The sequence below is a fragment of the Eschscholzia californica genome, unplaced genomic scaffold (assembly GCF_041429995.1).
Source record: "Eschscholzia californica isolate CP2 unplaced genomic scaffold, dmEscCali1.0.p SCAF_2, whole genome shotgun sequence".
NCBI lineage: Eukaryota > Viridiplantae > Streptophyta > Magnoliopsida > Ranunculales > Papaveraceae > Eschscholzia > Eschscholzia californica.
The window spans coordinates 12,170,114-12,188,422 of record NW_028238309.1 but is presented as its reverse complement, the minus strand read 5'-3'; the positions used below and the strand labels follow the sequence as shown (position 1 = coordinate 12,188,422).

At 32.5% G+C, this 18,309-nt stretch overlaps 1 non-coding gene across 1 annotated transcript; it reads left to right on the top strand.

Moving 5' to 3' along the window:
* The first annotated feature begins 7,784 nt into the window (after positions 1–7,784).
* On the top strand, positions 7,785–7,856 carry TRNAR-UCU (transfer RNA arginine (anticodon UCU)). The gene has a single exon. It is a non-coding gene; the product is annotated as a tRNA-Arg (tRNA).
* Positions 7,857–18,309: the final 10,453 nt, after the last annotated feature.

The window sequence follows — 18,309 nt, the reverse complement described above, 5'->3', positions numbered from 1 at the left end:
GGGGTGCGGGCAGGGCGCCCGCACTAGCCCCCCACCACCAGGGGCCCAGTTTCATTTAGGGTCTAGATATGCTATATATTATTAGAGATACCTAACTGGGAATTGGATAGGAGGCCCTACCCGAGTCCCGACCCATTATACCCGTTCGTTAGCTACCCGCTGTCCGATCGACTGTTACTACCCGAGCGCCCGTCTCATCCGTCCAATCACCAACATAAGTTTATATGATCCCAGGACTGAGGGTTAAAAAAATTTTGGTCTTCAAAGAGCCTCGTTTTGAGAAGAAAGTAAGAGCTCATATATAACATCTACCCTTGCTTGTTTATCTTTAACCCAAAAGGCGTGAGACTAAAGAGTTGGAGCTAGCTAAAATTTTGATCATTGACAAGCTTTGTTTTGTGAAGCAAAGAAAGAGATAAATATATAGCCTCTCCACTTGCTTCTTTATCTTTAACTCAACAGAGTGGGACTAAAGAGTTTAAGCTAGCTATCTTTTAACACATACTAATGACACATAATCATGCATCTCTCGTATTACTCAAGTATTGGTAACCTATCATACCAATTCTCGGAAAATAATCAAATTAAAGCCGAATCACTAATGTGCAAACTCAAAGTTTCGAAATGTCAAAGACGCAACTATTAACTATCAATTTGCAAGTATGACCCGTTAAAGATGTATTCTAAACATGAATCATGAACTATAAAGCATAGCTAATGAAGAGATCTTCGTATATCGAAACATAGAATTCAGTATTACTACGGTTAAAACATTTCAAGATATTAAGGCATGAAAAGAGTTTCACTATTGATATGTTAAGACTTCCTCATAAACCTTAGTCGGATAGAGACTTAGCTACACAAGATCATCATCATGGAAATTGTAAACAAATGAGCTTATTACAAAATCAAATGTAAAGGTGAAGAAAGATCACCAAATAAAAATCTCCAAGTTGCTCCTTACTGAGGATGATGATGGTGAGAAGATGGTAAAATGCTAATGAGAGATGATAATAAAGATGACGGAGTGCGATGATTTTTTATCGAATCCCTCTCACAAAGATACAAAGAAAAACTCAAAGCAACACCCATTTTAATCTCTCTCTCACAGAAAGATTTAAGAACCCCTGTACTCTCTCTTTATTTCTCTTTTCACCAAAACTAAGTTCTGTAAAAGAAGAAGAAGATAATTTATAGTGTTCTGCCTCTCTCTACAATTCTCTCTTTAAAAGAAGAAAATGAAAACACTGGCCCCTCTCCCTCTCTCTCTATTTACAGTTCTCTCTATCTCCAACTTTCTACTCTATTTTCTTCTCTGCAAATCTGAATCCTCCCCCACTGATTTCTCTTATAAAAATATCATCCTCCAAATAAAATTAGTGATCTTCAGAGAAGAGATTGAATCTCCTCTCTTTCTCTATCAGTCGATTCTCTCTCTCTAAAATAGAATAAAATCTTCTCTCTTAATCTGCAAAATGATTTTCCAGAGAAGATAAAATATTTCTTGATTTCTACAGAAAATCGCATCCACCTTGATTTCTCCTTTCCATCTTTAAGAAATTCCATTCTAGCTCTTTCTCTATCTCTTTCTCTTTCTCTCTCTATACTTCACTGTTATATAGCTTCCAAAAGAAGATGAGAGAAAGAGTATTTGTTTCAAACCTGGGCGCCATTTTTGGCTCTTAAGTGAGAAGATTCAGCGCATCGTAGGAGAGTGGAAATCATGCAACAAACCCCCTTAGATGAAGCCATGTGGATGAAGGGGCCTCCAGCCGTTAGATCAAAACAGGTAGTGGTCGGCTAAATAGTAGATTCTTGCATTGGGTTACACAGGATCATGCACCCTTTGGCAACCCGATATACACCCAAATGTCCCCGAAGAAATCCCGCACCTGATCTGAACCGTCAGATTTGTTTCATTGTTGAACCTGTTTTAACCCAAACTTTGACTTGGATTATCTTTCGCACCTGGACTACGATTTGACTTCTGTTTTGAGTGATCTCTTTTGAGCTAATTCTTTTTTTTTTTTTTTTTTTTTTTTTGAATCCAAGGGATACATATCCATTAATAGTGAAAAATCACAATGATACAAGGATTATAAAAGTTATTTCTCTCTGTTGGAGGTGCGTCAAGCTACTTACATACCTGTAAATGCAAAACCCTCCTAAAGGGGGAGAAATTGGACTAGATACAGACACTATTGGGATCCTAAAGATCCGAGAAAAGAGACCCTAAAGATCTGACAAAAGGATCCTAAAGATCCGACAAAAATAACTGATAAAAACTAAAAACCTCGCAATATTGAAAGAAGAACTCATTTGATCTATTGAGTTCAAATTTTACAACCACTAGGGATGTCATCATGAAACGAACCTTTTATTCGAGTATCAATATCGACCAAAATCTCTAAATGACCTGTTGTTTTCGCCGTTGGTTTCATCTTGGACTCTACCTTTTATTCGAGTATCAATATCGACCAGAATCTCTAAATGACCACAATGCCATTTCATGTGCCTTTCTCTAGTTTTTATCCATTTTTCGCGCTCAATATCGTAGAAGACACCTGGAGAAAAACACACAATTCATGAGAGTACTTGCTCGAAATAGACTAACTAGTCCAATTTAAGAAATCCATATGGGACATTTTTATGTCTCATCAAACATCCCCAAACTTAGATTTTGCTAGTCCTCCAGCAAAACAAAAAAATAAAACTAAACCTAATTCACCACTTTCGTAGGGAATCACGATTGCACTTAACACGTGCAACAAGCCGTTAAACCTCTAAGTTGCCCTAGAGGACGAGTTTTGTCTTGTGAGGGTTTGCAGTGAATATACCCACAAAATTCAATATTTCAAAAGGTCGCGGCTTTGGGAATAAAGAATAGTCTCCGGGAGTAAAGAATGAGTTAACCTTTATTGACTTCGAAGACATATTTATTTTTTTGTCTAAAATATAGCTAACTTGTCTCTTGCCCCTTAATCTTCATCTAGCTCAAATTTCACCCCATCATAAATTTCGACCACCAATAATTCGAACCACCCTAAAAAGGGAAAAGAGGAGGAAGAGAGGAGAAAACAGGGAGAAAGAATACCAAATATAGGGTTTTAAATGATATAAACTTGAAATCATTGAAATCTAAACTAGATCAAGAATACCAACAAGTAAAAGGGGGGGGGGGGGAATCCTAGATTTCAATCAGAAGTGCTACTAAACAATTTTTTACTGGATCTGAATCTAAATCGAAAGAGAAGGTTGTTTCTTGATCGCAAGAACAGGAAAATTGAAGAACCCTAAAGTAAAAAAGGGTGACGGGTACAAAAGAAGGAACAAATTAGGACAACAACCAAAAGCAAATGGAGAAGAAAGGAAGGTTCGAATACGATATGAGAGGAAATCTTTATAATTGGTTTTGTTAGGTTTTCTATAATTAAAAAAAGGGGGGTTGTTGGAACAATACAAATGGTAGCAAGCTAGTAACATCTTCTCTCTAGAAATAACAAGTCAAAGCTTGAAGCACGTGAGCTTCAGATTTGACCTATTAAGTAAAAAAATCATGGCCATTAGATCTTTTTGCAGCGGAAACATGCCAAAAGGGATTTGTGGTGGGATGAAGTTGGAGGAAGATGAAATTTGAGGAAGATGAAAATTAAGGGGCAAAGCCAAATTAGCTATTTTTTGGGCCAAAAGATAAGTATGTCTTCGAAATCAATAATAGTTGACTAATTCTTTATTCCCCGAAGACTATTCTTTATTCCCTAAAGCCACAACACTTTCAAAATCCAGTAGAGTCTAAATCTAATATAGACTGAAAAATGTTTATCCGTTATAAATTTTCGAAAGCTAATAGAAATGAAATCCAAATCGACCAAACCATACAAATGCTAAAAATCCTTTCACTAGTAATCTAGACTCAAATTGCAGATGACCAGCCAATATGAGCATCATTTCGATTCTGAACAGACAAAACCTTGATTACCTTCTCAATACATTTCGCCTCGACTACTGCCTCACGGTCATACACTCAAAAATTTAAGTTACTTAGAAATGGTTCACTCAATGTGTAAGTATGAATATGAAGGAAAATTCAATACATGAAAAGGACGGACTAAATTTTTCGTAAACGACTGATCTCATAGAAAGGAAACAACCACTAATACCGAATGGGAAAGCTTACCAACTCTTCTCACCTGATCTACTATCTAACAATGCTTCATAGAGGTCGATAGACACTAATGATGATGTGACAAGAACCCTTGAGAACTCGACGTCTTCAAATCTTCAAGGGATAAACAAAAACAACTAAACAAACACTTTTCCTTTTTTTTTTTTTTTTTCGTAGTACGCATAATACAAAAATCACTTTCTTGGTACGACTCTCTCCTTGGGTAAAATTCTCTATACTTTGCTTCATGCCTTATTCTTAGGATTTTAAATAATGATGAGGTTCCTATCTTCCTCTTGTTGACACTGTTTTCAAGTTTTCAGACTATAAGAGAAAGGTTCGCTTCATGATGACATCCCTAGTGGTTGTAAAATTTGAACTCAATAGATCAAATGAGTTCTTCTTTCAATATTGCGAGGTTGAGTAGCTCTTCATTTTACTTAGAATTAGCTCAGAAGAGATCACTCAAAACCCACATGGGTTAAGTCTCCACTAATGATCCATAGAGAATTAGTAATTGGACTACCCTATTTACTTTAGATATAGGGAATATCTAAGATTTTCTTTTGCATTTCCATACAAAATGCGTCATTGATAATTTCAATAGATATAGGCCATAAAGTTTTTCTAAGTAATTATGAATATGAGCGAGATGAGTAGACGCTGAACGACTTATCCTATTTTTGATTTTGAATTCAACCATTAATATTAATCTATTTCTCAGCCTAGTCGGGCTCACAAATGGATTTAGTTCCATCTGCATATCATTTACGCTGGATTGGTTCGTGAAAAAAAAAGGAAAGATATGATTCAGAAAAGAATCAATAGAAATCAGAAACAAAGATCACATTATATTCATATTCAACATTACGTTCTTAAACTCAAGAGACGATTGTTAAAGAGAACAATCTTTATTCTGATAGAATCAGACTACTTTGGGACGGAAGGATTCGAACCTCCGAGTCGCGGGACCAAAACCTGTTGCCTTACCACTTGGCCACGCCCCATTTATATTTCTATTTGACACTAATAAACACTAATATCGGTATTGTTTATTCGTCAATTCCCACCCAAATATCTATTAAATAGGTTAGATTGTTGCTAAGATTTGACCCGTGTAGTTGTAGAATTCAACAGAATTTATTGATCATTACATATAATTCAATTAAGATATTGTATGAAAGTATGACTCCTTCTACTCTCGTTTGAGAACTGAAAGATTTTTGATTGGGTAAGTAAAAGAAAAAGAAGAATTTTGGTCTACCTTTCTTTCTTTATTTTTTCCCTTCTATCAATAACTCAATCAAAATGCAATTATCTCCATGAAGGAAATGTTTGTTATGCTAAAAATATTCATGATTTTTTCGATAAGAAAAAGACTCTAACAATTGCTAAGATCAGCTAAGTCTTACATTATCAACCCTTGATTCAAACATTTAAATTCTTGGATAGTCATGATGAATCTGGATCACCTCATTTCCTCATTCTGATCTTCTATTTCCATTTAACAAGGACCCTATTAACTTTAGGGTCCCCCATAATCAAAAGATCGAATTAGGTCATGAAAGATAATTTTGGTAACGAAAGAATCTTATTACATTACAAATAAATTTCTGAAAGTCCTCTCTTTTCTAGAAACCACTTCATTTCTTGGTGTCAAAATATGATATGTGGTATAAAAATGGATAATCTATTCCCTTTTTGCCAAAAATGATCTTGGAGATTTTGTAATCTTTACACTCAAACTCTTCATTTACATAGTGATATTCTTTGTTGATTTCTTCATTTTCTTATGATTCTTTTGATTCCAGACATTTAACTATGATAAAATCAGAGACAATGAAATGATCTCGGTATTTTTTTGAATTCCAAAGAAAAATAGAAAGTCATCAGAGGAAACGGAAAGAGAGGAATTCGAACCCTCGGTACAGATAACTCGTACAACGGATTAGCAATCCGCCGCTTTAGTCCAATCAGCCATCTCTCCCAAATAGAAAAAGTATTTGTTTCTTCTTTCTTTATTTTTATAGATAGAAAGAAATTGGATTAGCAATCCAATTCGAGTTTAATTTCTATAAGTGGGTATCTCTAACAGAAATAAAAAAATAAAATCTCTTTGATTTCGTCCGAAAGATCCTTTTACTCCCGGCCTGGCCTGGTCAGTGCCTAGCCAAGCCATTTTTGTGTCTTGTTTTATTCCAAGAAGGATAAATCAAATGATTTATTTGATTTGAAAACAAAAATACTTATTATTGAAGCAACAACAATAAGAGCAGGAAAGACTATTTCCATTCCTATGATATAGGATAGAAATGTTATTTCTTATTATTTTTCTCGGTTTGTAAAAAAGACCCATCATATTTTTTAATAGTATAACTATAATTTAGTTATTTCTTCAAGGGACAAACTTTATTGGAACATTTGAATCCATAAAAAAATACTATGATTTTCTTCTACTAAATCCAATTGATTGGCCCGAATTCCTAAAATCTAACAGTTGAATATGAATAAAATAAATAGGGAAAGGGTTGTCAACGAAAAAAGAAAAGATAGAACTTATTATTTAAATATTAAATAAGCCTTCTTTTCCTATCCCCTCCCCCAGCAAAATACGTCAACACTCCAATTTCATGAGTCTGTTCTGAACCTATCTTGATTACGTAGGATTCCCTTGTTCGACAAACAATCCATTCATATACAATAATTACATTGTAGCGGGTATAGTTTAGTGGTGAAAGTGTGATTCGGTCTATTAACCCCTTAAATAGTTAAGGGGTCTTTCGGTTAATTCTTATTCCGATCAAAAACTTTATTTCTTAAAAGGATTTAATCCTTTACTTCTCAATGACAGATTTGTGGAGGAATATACATTATCTTGATTTGTATCCAAGGGTCAATATTGAAAAATAAGATTATGGAATTACCAAACATAATTATTTTAATTGGATCAAAACATCCAATGGAATGAGTGTGCGTAAAGGGTCCATGGACGAAGATGAAAAAGTGTATTTCAATCGTAACTACATCTTCAATTTTTTGTTTGTATAGGGGAAATTGAAGCGAAATAGCTATTAAATGATGACTTTGTTTTACTAGAGCCATCAACATATGTTTCAGCTCGGTGGAAACACAATTCTTTTCCTCAGGATTCTCTCAAGTGGAAATAGAGAACGAAATAACTAGAAGTATTTGTTAGAAATCCCCTCTTCTAGAGGGATCAGCTATAAAGCGAGTTGTTTTGAGTGCATTCAGACCAAAAAGCTGACACAGGTGTTATGGGTCGAATTTCCTTTTTTTTTATGTTTACGACTTAGATCTGGAAATCTATCCAACTTCCATTCCATAAAGGAGCCGAATGAAACCAAAGTTTCATGTTCAGTTTTGAATTAGAGACATTAAAAATTATGAATCGACGTCGACTACAACCCCTAGCCTTCCAAGCTAACGATGCGGGTTCGATTCCCGCTACCCGCCCCATATTAAGTCTGATACACACATCATTGATGTGAATATGCATCTTGATTTACTAAATTCTCTCACATACAAATACAATCCAATTCTTTTTTTCCAAACAGGAACTAGTAAAGGCAAAATCCGAAAAAAAAATACGGAATCAAAAGCGTCCATTGTCTAATGGATAGGACAGAGGTCTTCTAAACCTTTGGTATAGGTTCAAATCCTATTGGACGCAATTTATTTTCATCTATTTTTGTAGATTTCTATGCCAAGGTCAAGAAAGATATTTTGAATGATTCGAATCAGAGACGTTTATCAATGATTTCCCTTGTATTTTTATGCTTGTTCCTGAAGTATAAAACGTTCCATCTGCTCCTGAATGGCTTCCTTCAAAAGGACTTCTGCTTCCTTGGTGAATATGTCTTGGTAGAAGATATGATTTCTTGCAATTGAGGTTTATTCGTTTTTAAGTAAGTTCGTAATTGAACGAGGAATTTCTTTACCTGCCCAATTTCTAACGAATCGAGATATCCATCCGTTCCGGTATAAATAGTCACTATCTGTTCTTCCACCGTGAGAGGGGCTGATTGGGATTGTTTGAGCAATTCACGTAATCGTTGACCTTTTGCCAATTGATTCTGAGTAGCTTTATCCAAATCAGAAGCAAAGTGTGCAAAGGCTTCTAACTCTGCGAATTGAGCCAGTTCCAATTTTGATTTGCCCGCTACTTGTTTCATGGCTTTAATTTAAGTTGCAGATCCTACTCCCGAGATAGAAATCCCCACATTTATAGCAGGTCGGATTCCAGAATTGAATAGATCGACGGATAAGAATATTTGTCCATCTGTAATGGAAATTACCTTGGTAGGAATATAAGCCGAAACGTCTCCCGATTGAGTCTCTACTATTGGTAAAGCAGTCATATTCCCTTCGCCTAAAAGAGAACTTAATTTAGCGGCTCTTTCCAAAAGACGTGAATGCAAATAAAAAACATCTCCTGGATAAGCTTCGCGACCTGGCGGTCTCCGTAATAGAAGAGACATTTGGCGATAAGCTTGTGCTTGTTTGGAGGGATCATCATAAATGATTGAAGTATGTCATTCACGGTACATAAAATATTCAGCCATAGCCGCTCCTGTATAAGGAGTCAGGTATTGTAATGTTGTCACCTACTTGAAGTACAGTGCCGGTATTCACAATCTTTACTTCTCTATTATATTGCTCAATGCGTTCACGGATAATATTACTAAATATTACTAACTTCGTCGGCTCTAATAGTTGCCATGAGTCTTTCTTATTTCTTTTTCAGAAGCAAGGGAAAAAAAATAATACCTGCAGTAGAGTAGAAGACTAATCAGTTATTTCTTTCAACCAGACAAAAATCTGTAATTATTGGCAAAGTTGTTTCTTTTTTTTAATTAATTTTCTGAAAATTCAAAAAATGCTTTTTACTTTATACATAAGTCGTCGATTCAGCATTGGAAAAAGGGCAAGGTGCCCATTTTTCCTGTAACTAGTTCAAATCATTTTATCGGTACGAGTGTTATATATCGGATAAATTGCCAACTATTTATTTTGAAACCATCTCCATACTAACATAGTGGTAGAAAGAGTACCATGTCGCGCCTGGACTTCAAACGGTTTATTCAAAACTGTTTAGTTTTAACCATGTTAATTGTCCCACATTATTGGTTGATAGAGAATCAAAGTGGATGTACCAATGAGTCACGAAATGCTATGGTTCGTCCATATGATTTCTTAACTTATTCAGAAGTAATTCGCGAAGTCGTGCACCCTTCTTTCCTAGTTATAGTTATAAAGAAAATGCAGTTGGTTAGATCCAACCTATTCTTGAAATAAACAACTCGCACACACTCCCTTTCCGAAAAAGATCAATACACCAAGTACTACACTTAGATTTATTGGATTTGTTGCTAAAATATCGGTACTAAACCCGAAACTCCCAGCGGATGGCCAGTGACCCAAGGAAAGGAAAGAATCAGTTACAGTTTTCATATGATCTCCTCTTATAGATAGGACTAACAAAATCAAACAGAGTTCATTTTGTATCACTTCATCCCTGTTTTTTTTATTGGTTTCTAAATAGATTTCGTTATTCTAGCTTTCAATTGTTTACCCTATTATTTATTGTAACTGAAGTTCCCACTAAGAAAAATATTTATTCGAATTAAGTCCAGATCTGATGTCAATTGTGAAATACCTCGTTTGTTGCAACGCTTTCTGAAAACAATAAAGGTTTCAATTGGAGTAAGAACGGGAAGAAAGAAAGCGAGTTGGTCTGCTAATTCCTCATCCTCAAATCAGTCCTTCCCGCGGGATATTGTCTCAACGAATAAGTGATTGTAGGAGTGAAATATTGATATAATTAAAAAAAACAAGTGGCAAATTCAAGGCAATAAAATAAGAAAAAACGGTCAAATTTTTAGGATTCGCAAATAACAGTGCTAATGCCACGACCAACCCATAAATTGTTAAAGCTTCCATAAAAGCCATACTAAGCAACAAAGTACCTCGTATTTTACCCTCTGCCTCTGGTTGTCTCGCGATACCCTCTACGGCTTGTCCCGCAGCAGTACCTTGACCAATCCTGGGTCCAATAGAAGCAAGCCCTACAACCAATCCAGCAACAATAACGGAAGCGGCAGAAATCAGTGGATTCATGGTAAGCTCCTCGCACCAAACTAAAGAAATGGTTAATGATATAATCAATTAATGAATTATGACTTATCATTCCATTCCTAAGATATATCCAATTGAAGTAACTAAGAACTTTGAATTGAAGTAATAAAATTATCGAATCATCAGAATGACTTCTATATCTCGTTTTTAGTTCCCACCCATGGAGTCTTTACCCATCCTTACGGCTCTAGTCCTTCCATTTCTTCTGTGATGAATGAATAAACAAATGAAATGGGAGGACTTTTCTATTGGGATTCTCATCTAAATTCACAGTAAGATCGTAAAGGAAATAAGATCTATGAATAGTTCATAATATAACTAGCCAATATATAATATCACATATACATATGTTTCTTACATAGCGTAAACCAACTATTCCCATCTTATATATATCCGGATTCGAGAATCCCCCTTTGAAACATACACAAGAGTTGGCTTGTAACCGTTATATATGCCTAATTCGACCTCCTAACCTATTTTTTTCTCATCTGTAAATTATTCTTTGCCTTTTTTTTATCATTATCCCGCATGAATCCAAATAGACGGATTGATTAGCCTAAATCATTACATATCAATACAATATCAAAATTTGATTGATCTAATATTTTTTGAGCTTATAGCCCAAAAAACGACCCCTAATAGGACTTTTAATCCTCTCTAATCCAATAAAGAGATTGAAAACCAAAATAATAATCTAAATGGATATCTAGTCCATTTGGGTCCATCTAGAGAGACAACACAAATCTCTATAATAATTAATCTTTCTTAATACCGAATATAACCTTCCTTATCTAATGTAACCGATTAACCATAAAAATCTTAGCATATCTCTTTTCCTTTTTTATCTCCCTCATTCTCTCTCCAATCACATTTCTATTCAAAGTAATCTTACCTTCATTATATTCTGTAACGGAAATTTTTTATTTCCTCTCTTTAAACTCGAAGCTAGTTGTTAAACCTCCATTAATCTCAGAATTTTTCTTTCATCTTCATTAGATTGCTCGAAAATCATTCATCTTTTATAAGGTTTAAAATTTTCAGTTTTGTATTAACACCATTGTTAAAGATCTAATGATGATTCTTTTTTTCCATTATCAGATTACGATGCTTTATTATTGAACATATTACATTTGTGATCCAACTACATAAGATCTGTTTCCATCTTAACTACCTTCGAATGGAAGATTTATATTTTCTCTCTCTAAAACTTTCATAACTCTTTAAGATCTTTGATGTTTATTTCTTATTAATGATGTATTCAATGTTAGTATGTTATTTCTCCTTCCAATGTTCATTGTATATTTCTTCAGATCTACGTTAAATCCTCTCTTTTTTTTTATTTTTTTTGCAGATCAGAATCATCTGTCCGTACAGTTCTTGATCTTTGTGATTATCCACACTTATTCCTTTAACAGAATATAAAGTACAGGTACTTTACGAAACTTTCCATGTTTTCTGATACAATTTACTAATAATATATTGATGTTTATCCTTTCTGATTCTTGTAACAGAATAAAAATTACACTTACTTTACGATAAATTACCATACTTTCTGATACAATTTGCATACATTTCACATCAGATGATAGTATTAATGAACAAAGGTGCGTAAAGTATGAAAAATTTATCCAACATTACACGTCCTTTTTTTTACCAGAACAGTGGTCATGACAAGCATATAAAACTTCTCTTAACCTAATAAACAATTGTACTTTCATACACTATACATAATTTATTGATCTGTACCTGTTATTTATGATCCATCTCATCTGTTTTTTTATTAAATGTTTCATTATTAATGTATGTAAATTTGATTATAAATTTTTTTAACTAATAGATATCTTTTTTTTCCTTGTAGTAAACCAGCACTGATGGAATTTCTTACAGAATCATCACATAAACTATAGAAGTATAAATTACGATGAAGAAGATTGTTTCTATGATCCTGTTTGGACAACGGAGTCTTACGTGAAGACTTACAAGGAACATATAAACCCTGCCCCTAACTTCGATGAACCATGTACATTTAAGGAAGAGTCAAAAACACTACCATGTTTGATTCGCCGTAAACCTGGAAGACCAAAGACAGTAAGGATCGAGAGCTCGGACAACATTCTGACGGAGTTTGTTTTTAAGTTACCTAGTCTACTATGTTCTTTTCATTTACAATAAAACACAGATTATTGTTCAATAAAATTTCGTTTCAGTCGTACAAAGGTTGTGTTATTTACTATACAGTATACATAATTTATGATAAATCACATACTTTATAACAAAAAACATGATTTCAAATTTACATTTCCTAACATGTTACTATAATTTATGGTACATAATGGACATGTACGCGTAAAAAACAAGTAATTTATGTCAGAAAATAATCTAAGTATTCAATGGTACATAATGGATGACACACACACATATGATAAATTACGTTGTATACATGACAAATGATGGTTTCCTCGTCATAAATAACACATAATTTACGAACTTGTTTCATAATTTGTATTCGATGTGTGTTTATGTATGAGTAAAAAACGAAAGTTAAGTGAGAGAAAGTTGATATATATGTTTTGAATATTAACCCCCAAATCACGCTAATTGATCTCAGAAAATATACTCATTCCAAATCTGAAAATTAAGTGAGAGAAAGTGATATATAGATTTGGTTTCCAAATCTGAAAGGACGAGAGAGAAAATCTGTTTTGGAAAATATCCGTTTTCCAAATCTGTTTTGAAAAATCTGTTTTGGAAAAATATCCTTGATCCGTTACTTCCTATTAAATCTTTTCAGTTTATAACCTAAATATCTCCCCCAAATCACGCCCCCTGGTTTGGGAAACTTTCCGGATTGATTCCGAAATTTAAAAACCCCGGATTTTTTAGACGAGGGACATGGAGGGTATTTATCAATAAAGTATGAGTTACTTATGCCCTTATTGTAAAAGGACTAAATGTCCACATTTTGGGAAGATTGGTCTATATACCTATTATGAAAATGATTTTGGTCTATATACCCATAGACTCTTGATCTAAATGCATGCAATTAATTAGAATTTCTTTCGATCGTTGAATTAACTCAAATGAAATGGCAATCGTTCTATAGAATATAGAACATCGTTTTTTTGTTTAATCGCACATCGGAACCGAATAGCATAACAATTTTTATTCATAGTAGGATAGAATATTCATTAGGGGTATGACATAAATGGGTCGTGAATCTTAGGAAAAAGATCTTTTAGATCCTTTTTTTTTTATTCCTGAATATCAATTACATATATACATATCATTTACTTGTATGTACAATAATTTATAAATTAATTTATAAGATAAATATTGTTATAAAATAAAGGTGAATAAAAAAAATGTACGATATATCATTCACTCGTATGTACAACAATTTACAACTTAATTTATAAGATAAATATAGTTATAACATAAAGGTGAATCAAATAAGATATATCTCTATAATATATAAAATATATATATAAGATATATCTCTGATACTAAATTGAATTCATAATTTTTCTCATATCGTTTACTTGTATGTACAATAATTTATAACTTAATTTAAGATACATATTGTTATAAAATAAAGGTGAATAAAAAAATGTATCTCTGATACCAAATTGAATTTATAATTTTTCTCATATCGTTCACTTGTATGTACAATACTTTATAACTTAATTTATAAGATAAATATAGTTATAAAATAAAGGTTAATAAAATAAGATATATCTGTTATATATATATATATATATATATATATATATATATATATATATATATATATATAATATATATCTCTGATACTAAATTGAATTCATAATTTTTCTCATATCATTTACTTGTATGTACAATAATTTATAACTTAATTTATAAGATAAATATTGTTATAAAATAAAGGTGAATAAAAAAATGTATCTCTGATACCAAATTGAAATTATAATTTTTCTCATATCGTTCACTTGTATGTACAATAATTTATAACTTAATTTATAAGATAAATATATGAATAAAATAAGATAAATCTGTTATATATATATATATATATATATATATATATATATATAACAGATTTATATATATATATTATATTATATATATATATATAATATAATAAGATACATCTCTGAACCTAATAATATAATATATAGTCTTTCCTAATTCCAACATTAGTTACTGCTTTCATCATCCGTTTTTCATATCTGTTAAGAAGTTTCCTCCTTAGCTTCATTTTGTTTTCCACTACTTTGTGCCGTCGACTTGTTTAAAGTTATAACTAATAAATTCACAAGTTATATAGACTTACTTTAGTAGATAAAAATTAATACTAGACCGTCAACAAGCTTAAAACAAAAAGATATCAGAAAACTATACAAGTGGCAAGTACATCAAAACAAAAAGTAAAAAAAAGTTTATCATAAAGACAAAAATATTGTCCGTGTAATCCGCTTATATATATTTTTATTTTAAAATGTAAACAAAAATTATTAAAAAGACTTAAAGCTTTATTATAAAGACAAAAATATTTATTAAAACAAAATTTAAAAGAAATGTATAAAAAACGTTATAACTCTAAAAATTTGTCAAAATTTAATACTACTTTTTTTAATTAGTAAAAGTTGATACCCTATCATGATAACTGGTATCAACATATGGTTCAACTGATACCTTATCGTCATAATGAATAACCTAATTAAATTTCTTTCTATTTGTATAACTAGGCATAGCCTGTGCCTTCGGCACGGTGGAACTTATCACGTAATTACCATGTATGAAGGTCTAGTGCATTCGCTTGGATTCGTATATTGCATTTGTGATAGAGTTGCCTATAGGTGGCTCTACTCTTGCTCTTGGGTGTTGGATTTATTCTTTTGGAATAAAAAAGTTATTTTCTACTACACAATGTTAGACGTTTTTTATTTTATTTCGCTATTCTAAAACCTTTAAATGTAGCAATTAAAACTGTTACTACCATTTGACTTCATTTTAATGGCATGTTTACTTGTATCCAAAACTATGAGGAATGCGATGAACTATTTAAGGCAGTTCCAAAATTTAAGAGAAATAAATCGTAATAGATTCAAAGTCTATGCATCTCGGATCAATGTGAAGAGCGTCCTAATTTGAGAAGAAATTTTCATCTCAGGGATGTTAAAGTGGCTACTTTGGATTGTCATCGTATTCTAGGATTTGAATCATTTCATTATTTGATTAGAGTTTTGCAGGACTTCTTCGCGGGATCCTCAAATATTTGATGATATTTGTATAATAGCCAAGACGGGAGGTAATCTTGAGAAGGTGCTTCAATTTCAGTAGAGACTATGTCGTATAAACTACAAGTACATATGATTTTCTAGAGAAGAATGACCAAAGGTGTCTCAAACTCTCAACTAACACTGAACACCATATTTACAAACTCATGTACACATCAGTTTCCATGTATATATATAAAAACTATTGAAAAGTAAATAAATTGAAAATTTATAATTCTTAAAATACGGTTATCCCAAGATTATTTGTTTCATGGGCCAGTATTCGAAATAGTTATGTGAAATCTGCATGACGATATGATAACTTACCCTCTATGTGCGGAAATTGCATGATTGACCCTATTGTCAAATTCCTTTGGTGGTGTTTCAAGAAATAAAAGCAGAAAGAAGATAAGATCCATGAAAAAACAACCCAGTTTATGTCATGTAAAAACAGCATATTAATAATCATAACCCGGTAGTAAACCATGTCAAAGAAGGTCGAAAGATAAAGCCGGCAATGTACTTGGTAGAATTATATGAGGCATTACGGAATTTGCTTCTTTCAATATCTCCAAAATACCATCAAACTCATTTTCTTACACCTCATAGAAAACACAAACAATGTAGGAAGAGAGAAAGATTACAATTTTTAACCAAAATCTATTAATGTTGATAAGTGACAACATATTGATCAAGCAATTGAACTCTATAATCAGATAACTCTTAAATTTGAAACTATGAGTACCTCATTAGAAGTGGAAGCACTAATAGAGGCCCGTTCAGGCCAAACAGACTTTGAACTCTTGTCGAGTAAACATTTCCTAACAACTGATGAAGGGGAATCTTATACACCTTCGAGAACCATGAGAGTATTCTAAGAGAAGTGATAAGTTAGAAGAGCATATCATTCTTCCTACGTCAGAGATTAAAACAAATAAATCGATTAAAATCAAACTTACTAGATCAAGCCATATTCAGGACTGAAACTTATTAATCAAAAAATCATAGAAAACACCAAAGAGATCATTACCGAGTTTAAAATATCTCCATCTAAAGGTCATTTTCTTTGATTCGAAGAAGAAGAAGATTTCTTTTATCGAATGGTGACCCCTTCCATAAAGAAGAAGAAGAAGAAGAAGCTTAACCAACATAATAACATGGACACATATTTAGAGCATATCAATCTTCTTGTATCAGACGATTGACTAACAAAAAACCAATGAAAATAAAACTTACTAAAATCATGAACTAAATTTCAAATAATCACAGGAATTCAAGCCTAACGAAAAGTAAAACAAAATCAAGTAAAAAAATCTTCACTCAGAGACAAACTTATAAAATCAAAATCCCAGACTTAATCTTACACAAAAAACAAAGACCCGACATTTATTATTGATCAAACCGAAAAAAAAAACACCAGAAAATGGATCATTACCGAGCTCTAAATTTCTCCATAGAAAGGTGAGTCTTCGTCTTCTTCTGAACTGATAAGAAATTGAATCGAACAACAACCTATAGAGAAATTTAATATAAACCCTAATTTCAAATGAAAACCCAAAGTAGATACTTGAATATCAATGAGAATGACAGCAGATGCTTGAAGTTTATGGTAATCGAAAAACAACGAATCTATGATCGAATCCGTTGCGGGGAAATCTTTGTGCTCTATAAATGTAAGAGCAGCCAAACTCATACCGTCAGGTAAACTTAGACAAAGGGAGAGAGAGTGAAATTTTTTGGGTATTTCTTCTCCTTAACGTTCATCGATTTAGGAAGCTCAATTGTTGATTTTCAGCTTTAATTTCTTAGGGTGATCTGTTGTTAATGGAGTGGTAACTGATGTAGCCAATTGTATTTGATTTAAGAAAATTGGTAACGGAAACCTTAAAACAAAAAGAACTCATTTTAGGGTCCAAGATTAAATTTAGAGTGGTTTAGAGCCTCATTTATTTTGTCCCCGTCAACGTCATTTATTTTGTCCTAGTGAGCTATAGACTATTATGTTTTGTTATATAGACAAGATTTTCCATTAAGGATTGAAATTTTACTTTCAACAACGCGTAACATAATTAATATGACTATATATATATATGTGTGTGTGTGTGTGTGTGTGTGTGTGTGTGTGTGTGTACTTCGTGTATCGTGTTCGTAAAGCCATCAAAACCCTATGCGCACATTGGGAAAATATTTTTCTTTCTCTCTATTTTTCTCCCTCAAATATATTTTCGATTTATGAATTAATATTTTGAATTCAGTTCCAATTGTTTATAACATAATAATTTATTTTTTTGAACAAATAAACCACAATTTTTTTTAATAACGAAATATTTTTAGTTTGTATCGTTGCTCTTGCCACTCTCACTCTAAGTCGTTCAATTACATTTCAAATCGAGTGAACCTAAATGTTTAATTTCTAAATTCAATTGCAATTGTTTAGAAGATAATAATTATTTCGGACAAATAAACCACTAATTTTTTTGAATAACGAAAGATTTTTTTGGTTTGTCTCATTACTCTTGTTGCTCTCATTCTAGGTTGTTGGATTACATTAGAATTATTTTAAATCGAGTGAGCCTAAATGTGTAATGTTAGGGTCATTTATTTTAAGAGGGGTACTACTCTCATTCGAAGCCATTCTATTACAATTCAGATCGAATGAACCTAAATATTTAATATTTCAAAATTCAATTGCAATTGTTTAATAGGTAATAATTTTTCGGACAAATAAATCAC